Source organism: Mobula birostris, chromosome 12 (assembly GCF_030028105.1).
Source record: "Mobula birostris isolate sMobBir1 chromosome 12, sMobBir1.hap1, whole genome shotgun sequence".
In the NCBI taxonomy this organism is placed as follows: domain Eukaryota; kingdom Metazoa; phylum Chordata; class Chondrichthyes; order Myliobatiformes; family Myliobatidae; genus Mobula; species Mobula birostris.
The window spans coordinates 116,108,334-116,116,686 of record NC_092381.1 but is presented as its reverse complement, the minus strand read 5'-3'; positions in this window follow the sequence as shown (position 1 = coordinate 116,116,686).

Genomic DNA, 8,353 nt, shown 5'->3' with positions numbered 1-8,353 from the left:
TAGTTCTTGCCCCGCCGTCAAAATGTCCCGGCCGATGTTCACCAGAAACTCCTTGCTGGCCCATGGGCCCCCCTCCTTAACCTTAAGAGAGTCATAGTTACTCCCGCCGTTTACCCGCGCCGCACTGAATTTCGTCAAGTTGGGTCTGGCAACCCGCTAACCCGGCCGGCCGGGCCTGACAACGCTCTAGAAACCCGGAACAGGCAGTTTCGTGAACCAACCGCGCACGCTCCTGACAATGCGTTAGCCAACCCTGCTCGGGCAAATCGTTAATCAAGCCCAACCCTGAAACTGCGTTAACCAACCCGGCCATGGCAATTCATTAACCAACCCGGCTCGGGCAAATGGTTAACCAAGCCGGCCGGGCAAATCGGTAACCGGCCCGGCAGCCCCGACTATTCGACAATCAACCAGCTGAGGACAAACCCTTCACCCTCAATAACAACTAGTTCTTGCCCCGCCGTCAAAATGTCCCGGCCGATGTTCATCAGAAACTCCTTGCTGGCCCATGGGCCCCCCTCCTTAACCAACCCGGCCATGGCAATTCATTAACCAACCCGGCCCGGGCAAATGGTTAACCAAGCCCAACCCTGACAATTCGTTAACCAACCCGGCCCGGGCAAATGGTTAACCAAGCCGGCCGGGCAAATCGGTAACCGGCCCGGCAGCCCCGACTATTCGACAATCAACCAGCTGAGGACAAACCCTTCACCCTCAATAACAACGACGTCTTGCCCCGCCGTCAAAATGTCCCGGCCGATGTTCATCAGAAACTCCTTCCTGGCCCATGGGCCCCCCTCCTTATATAACCTTAAGAGAGTCATAGTTACTCCCGCCGTTTACCCGCGCCGCACTGAATTTCGTCAAGTTGGGTCTGGCAAGCCGCTAACCCGGCCGGCCGGGCCTGACAACGCTCTAGAAACCCGGAACAGGCAGTTTCGTGAACCAACCGCGCACGCTCCTGACAATGCGTTCACCCACCCTGCTCGGGCAAATCGTTAACCAAGCCCAAACCCGACAATTCGATAACCAACCCAACCATGGCAATTCGCTAACCAACCCGGCCCGGGCAAATGGTTAACCAAGCCCAACCCAGACAATTCGGTAACCAACCCGGCTCGGGCAAATGGTTAACCAAGCCGGCCGGGCAAATCGCTAACCGGCCCGGCAGTCCCGACAATTCGACAATCAACCCGCTGAGGACAAACCCTTCGCCCTCAATAACAACTAGTTCTTGCCCCGCCGTCAAAATGTCCCGGCCGAGGTTCATCAGAAACTCCTTGCTGGCCCATGGGCCCCCCTCCTTACCTTAAGAGAGTCATAGTTACTCCCGCCGTTTACCCGCGCCGCACTGAATTTCGTCAAGTTGGGTCTGGCAAGCCGCTAACCCGGCCGGCCGGGCCTGACAACGCTCTAGAAACCCGGAACAGGCAGTTTCGTGAACCAACTGCGCACGCTCCTGACAATGTGTTCACCCACCCTGCTCGGGCAAATCGTTAACCAAGCCCAAACCCGACAATTCGTTAACCAACCCAACCATGACAATTCGCTAACCAACCCGGCCCGGGCAAATGGTTAACCAAGCCCAAACCTGACAATTCGTTAACCAACCCGGCCCGGGCAAATGGTTAACCAAGCCGGCCGGGCAAATCGGTAACCGGCCCGGCAGCCCCGACTATTCGACAATCAACCAGCTGAGGACAAACCCTTCGCCCTCAATAACAACTAGTTCTTGCCCCGCCGTCAAAATGTCCCGGCCGAGGTTCATCAGAAACTCCTTGCTGGCCCATGGGCCCCCCTCCTTACCTTAAGAGAGTCATAGTTACTCCCGCCGTTTACCCGCGCCGCACTGAATTTCGTCAAGTTGGGTCTGGCAACCCGCTACCCCGGCCGGCCGGGCCTGACAACGCTCTAGAAACCCGGAACAGGCAGTTTCGTGAACCAACCGCGCACGCTCCTGACAATGCGTTAGCCAACCCTGCTCGGGCAAATCGTTAATCAAGCCCAACCCTGAAACTGCGTTAACCAACCCGGCCATGGCAATTCATTAACCAACCCGGCTCGGGCAAATGGTTAACCAAGCCGGCCGGGCAAATCGGTAACCGGCCCGGCAGCCCCGACTATTCGACAATCAACCAGCTGAGGACAAACCCTTCACCCTCAATAACAACGACGTCTTGCCCCGCCGTCAAAATGTCCCGGCCGATGTTCATCAGAAACTCCTTCCTGGCCCATGGGCCCCCCTCCTTACCTTAAGAGAGTCATAGTCACTCCCGCCGTTTACCCGCGCCGCACTGAATTTCGTCAAGTTGGGTCTGGCAAGCCGCTAACCCGGCCGGCCGGGCCTGACAACGCTCTAGAAACCCGGAACAGGCAGTTTCGTGAACCAACCGCGCACGCTCCTGACAATGCGTTAGCCAACCCTGCTCGGGCAAATCGTTAATCAAGCCCAACCCTGAACTGCGTTAACCAACCCGGCCATGGCAATTCGCTAACCAACCCGGCCCGGGCAAATGGTTAACCAAGCCCAACCCTGACAATTCGTTAACCAACCCGGCCCGGGCAAATGGTTAACCAAGCCGGCCGGGCAAATCGGTAACCGGCCCGGCAGCCCCGACTTTTCGACAATCAACCAGCTGAGGACAAACCCTTCACCCTCAATAACAACTACGTCTTGCCCCGCCGTCAAAATGTCCCGGCCGATGTTCATCAGAAACTCCTTGCTGGCCCATGGGCCCCCCTCCTTACCCTTAAGAGAGTCATAGTTACTCCCGCCGTTCACCCGCGCCGCACTGAATTTCGTCAAGTTGGGTCTGGCAAGCCGCTAACCCGGCCGGCCGGGCCTGACAACGCTCTAGAAACCCGGAACAGGCAGTTTCGTGAACCAACCGCGCACGCTCCTGACAAGGCGTTAACCAACCCTGCACGGTCAAGTCGTTAACCAAGCCCAAACCCGACAATTCGTTAACCAACCCAACCATGGCAATTCGCTAACCAACCCGGCCCGGGCAAATGGTTAACCAAGCCCAACCCTGACAATTCGTTAACCAACCCGGCCCGGGCAAATGGTTAACCAAGCCGGCCGGGCAAATCGGTAACCGGCCCGGCAGCCCCGACTATTCGACAATCAACCAGCTGAGGACAAACCCTTCACCCTCAATAACAACGACGTCTTGCCCCGCCGTCAAAATGTCCCGGCCGATGTTCATCAGAAACTCCTTCCTGGCCCATGGGCCCCCCTCCTTATATAACCTTAAGAGAGTCATAGTTACTCCCGCCGTTTACCCGCGCCGCACTGAATTTCGTCAAGTTGGGTCTGGCAAGCCGCTAACCCGGCCGGCCGGGCCTGACAACGCTCTAGAAACCCGGAACAGGCAGTTTCGTGAACCAACCGCGCACGCTCCTGACAATGCGTTCACCCACCCTGCTCGGGCAAATCGTTAACCAAGCCCAAACCCGACAATTCGATAACCAACCCAACCATGGCAATTCGCTAACCAACCCGGCCCGGGCAAATGGTTAACCAAGCCCAACCCAGACAATTCGGTAACCAACCCGGCTCGGGCAAATGGTTAACCAAGCCGGCCGGGCAAATCGCTAACCGGCCCGGCAGTCCCGACAATTCGACAATCAACCCGCTGAGGACAAACCCTTCGCCCTCAATAACAACTAGTTCTTGCCCCGCCGTCAAAATGTCCCGGCCGAGGTTCATCAGAAACTCCTTGCTGGCCCATGGGCCCCCCTCCTTACCTTAAGAGAGTCATAGTTACTCCCGCCGTTTACCCGCGCCGCACTGAATTTCGTCAAGTTGGGTCTGGCAAGCCGCTAACCCGGCCGGCCGGGCCTGACAACGCTCTAGAAACCCGGAACAGGCAGTTTCGTGAACCAACTGCGCACGCTCCTGACAATGTGTTCACCCACCCTGCTCGGGCAAATCGTTAACCAAGCCCAAACCCGACAATTCGTTAACCAACCCAACCATGACAATTCGCTAACCAACCCGGCCCGGGCAAATGGTTAACCAAGCCCAAACCTGACAATTCGTTAACCAACCCGGCCCGGGCAAATGGTTAACCAAGCCGGCCGGGCAAATCGGTAACCGGCCCGGCAGCCCCGACTATTCGACAATCAACCAGCTGAGGACAAACCCTTCGCCCTCAATAACAACTAGTTCTTGCCCCGCCGTCAAAATGTCCCGGCCGAGGTTCATCAGAAACTCCTTGCTGGCCCATGGGCCCCCCTCCTTACCTTAAGAGAGTCATAGTTACTCCCGCCGTTTACCCGCGCCGCACTGAATTTCGTCAAGTTGGGTCTGGCAACCCGCTACCCCGGCCGGCCGGGCCTGACAACGCTCTAGAAACCCGGAACAGGCAGTTTCGTGAACCAACCGCGCACGCTCCTGACAATGCGTTAGCCAACCCTGCTCGGGCAAATCGTTAATCAAGCCCAACCCTGAAACTGCGTTAACCAACCCGGCCATGGCAATTCATTAACCAACCCGGCTCGGGCAAATGGTTAACCAAGCCGGCCGGGCAAATCGGTAACCGGCCCGGCAGCCCCGACTATTCGACAATCAACCAGCTGAGGACAAACCCTTCACCCTCAATAACAACGACGTCTTGCCCCGCCGTCAAAATGTCCCGGCCGATGTTCATCAGAAACTCCTTCCTGGCCCATGGGCCCCCCTCCTTACCTTAAGAGAGTCATAGTCACTCCCGCCGTTTACCCGCGCCGCACTGAATTTCGTCAAGTTGGGTCTGGCAAGCCGCTAACCCGGCCGGCCGGGCCTGACAACGCTCTAGAAACCCGGAACAGGCAGTTTCGTGAACCAACCGCGCACGCTCCTGACAATGCGTTAGCCAACCCTGCTCGGGCAAATCGTTAATCAAGCCCAACCCTGAACTGCGTTAACCAACCCGGCCATGGCAATTCGCTAACCAACCCGGCCCGGGCAAATGGTTAACCAAGCCCAACCCTGACAATTCGTTAACCAACCCGGCCCGGGCAAATGGTTAACCAAGCCGGCCGGGCAAATCGGTAACCGGCCCGGCAGCCCCGACTTTTCGACAATCAACCAGCTGAGGACAAACCCTTCACCCTCAATAACAACTACGTCTTGCCCCGCCGTCAAAATGTCCCGGCCGATGTTCATCAGAAACTCCTTGCTGGCCCATGGGCCCCCCTCCTTACCCTTAAGAGAGTCATAGTTACTCCCGCCGTTCACCCGCGCCGCACTGAATTTCGTCAAGTTGGGTCTGGCAAGCCGCTAACCCGGCCGGCCGGGCCTGACAACGCTCTAGAAACCCGGAACAGGCAGTTTCGTGAACCAACCGCGCACGCTCCTGACAAGGCGTTAACCAACCCTGCACGGTCAAGTCGTTAACCAAGCCCAAACCCGACAATTCGTTAACCAACCCAACCATGGCAATTCGCTAACCAACCCGGCTCGGGCAAATGGTTAACCAAGCCCAACCCTGACAATTCGTTAACCAACCCGGCTCGGGCAAATGGTTAACCAAGCCGGCCGGGCAAATCGGTAACCGGCCCGGCAGCCCCGACTATTCGACAATCAACCAGCTGAGGACAAACCCTTCACCCTCAATAACAACGACGTCTTGCCCCGCCGTCAAAATGTCCCGGCCGATGTTCATCAGAAACTCCTTCCTGGCCCATGGGCCCCCCTCCTTATATAACCTTAAGAGAGTCATAGTTACTCCCGCCGTTTACCCGCGCCGCACTGAATTTCGTCAAGTTGGGTCTGGCAAGCCGCTAACCCGGCCGGCCGGGCCTGACAACGCTCTAGAAACCCGGAACAGGCAGTTTCGTGAACCAACCGCGCACGCTCCTGACAATGCGTTCACCCACCCTGCTCGGGCAAATCGTTAACCAAGCCCAAACCCGACAATTCGATAACCAACCCAACCATGGCAATTCGCTAACCAACCCGGCCCGGGCAAATGGTTAACCAAGCCCAACCCAGACAATTCGGTAACCAACCCGGCTCGGGCAAATGGTTAACCAAGCCGGCCGGGCAAATCGCTAACCGGCCCGGCAGTCCCGACAATTCGACAATCAACCCGCTGAGGACAAACCCTTCGCCCTCAATAACAACTAGTTCTTGCCCCGCCGTCAAAATGTCCCGGCCGAGGTTCATCAGAAACTCCTTGCTGGCCCATGGGCCCCCCTCCTTACCTTAAGAGAGTCATAGTTACTCCCGCCGTTTACCCGCGCCGCACTGAATTTCGTCAAGTTGGGTCTGGCAAGCCGCTAACCCGGCCGGCCGGGCCTGACAACGCTCTAGAAACCCGGAACAGGCAGTTTCGTGAACCAACTGCGCACGCTCCTGACAATGTGTTCACCCACCCTGCTCGGGCAAATCGTTAACCAAGCCCAAACCCGACAATTCGTTAACCAACCCAACCATGACAATTCGCTAACCAACCCGGCCCGGGCAAATGGTTAACCAAGCCCAAACCTGACAATTCGTTAACCAACCCGGCCCGGGCAAATGGTTAACCAAGCCGGCCGGGCAAATCGGTAACCGGCCCGGCAGCCCCGACTATTCGACAATCAACCAGCTGAGGACAAACCCTTCGCCCTCAATAACAACTAGTTCTTGCCCCGCCGTCAAAATGTCCCGGCCGAGGTTCATCAGAAACTCCTTGCTGGCCCATGGGCCCCCCTCCTTACCTTAAGAGAGTCATAGTTACTCCCGCCGTTTACCCGCGCCGCACTGAATTTCGTCAAGTTGGGTCTGGCAACCCGCTACCCCGGCCGGCCGGGCCTGACAACGCTCTAGAAACCCGGAACAGGCAGTTTCGTGAACCAACCGCGCACGCTCCTGACAATGCGTTAGCCAACCCTGCTCGGGCAAATCGTTAATCAAGCCCAACCCTGAAACTGCGTTAACCAACCCGGCCATGGCAATTCATTAACCAACCCGGCTCGGGCAAATGGTTAACCAAGCCGGCCGGGCAAATCGGTAACCGGCCCGGCAGCCCCGACTATTCGACAATCAACCAGCTGAGGACAAACCCTTCACCCTCAATAACAACGACGTCTTGCCCCGCCGTCAAAATGTCCCGGCCGATGTTCATCAGAAACTCCTTCCTGGCCCATGGGCCCCCCTCCTTACCTTAAGAGAGTCATAGTCACTCCCGCCGTTTACCCGCGCCGCACTGAATTTCGTCAAGTTGGGTCTGGCAAGCCGCTAACCCGGCCGGCCGGGCCTGACAACGCTCTAGAAACCCGGAACAGGCAGTTTCGTGAACCAACCGCGCACGCTCCTGACAATGCGTTAGCCAACCCTGCTCGGGCAAATCGTTAATCAAGCCCAACCCTGAACTGCGTTAACCAACCCGGCCATGGCAATTCGCTAACCAACCCGGCCCGGGCAAATGGTTAACCAAGCCCAACCCTGACAATTCGTTAACCAACCCGGCCCGGGCAAATGGTTAACCAAGCCGGCCGGGCAAATCGGTAACCGGCCCGGCAGCCCCGACTTTTCGACAATCAACCAGCTGAGGACAAACCCTTCACCCTCAATAACAACTACGTCTTGCCCCGCCGTCAAAATGTCCCGGCCGATGTTCATCAGAAACTCCTTGCTGGCCCATGGGCCCCCCTCCTTACCCTTAAGAGAGTCATAGTTACTCCCGCCGTTCACCCGCGCCGCACTGAATTTCGTCAAGTTGGGTCTGGCAAGCCGCTAACCCGGCCGGCCGGGCCTGACAACGCTCTAGAAACCCGGAACAGGCAGTTTCGTGAACCAACCGCGCACGCTCCTGACAAGGCGTTAACCAACCCTGCACGGTCAAGTCGTTAACCAAGCCCAAACCCGACAATTCGTTAACCAACCCAACCATGGCAATTCGCTAACCAACCCGGCTCGGGCAAATGGGTAACCAAGCCCAACCCTGACAATTCGTTAACCAACCCGGCTCGGGCAAATGGTTAACCAAGCCGGCCGGGCAAATCGGTAACCGGCCCGGCAGTCCCGACAATTCGACAATCAACCAGCTGAGGACAAACCCTTCACCCTCAATAACAACTACGTCTTGCCCCGCCGTGAAAATGTCCCGGCCGATGTTCACCAGAAACTCCTTGCTGGCCGCGCTTCACTGAATTTCGTCAAGCTGGCCCTGTCAAATCCTTAACCCGACCGGACCCTGACAATTCGATAAAAAAAACCAGCTGGCGCAGCCCACCTCTTCCAATACTACGGCGCACGGGGCCCGCGCGGTGGGTGGGTGGGTGTGTGAGCTTGAACCATGTGTCCGGAGATCGGGTGGTCCAGGGAGTTTTGGTTACCCAGGTGCAATTCGTTAACCAAGTCTGGCTCGGAAGTCCGGAT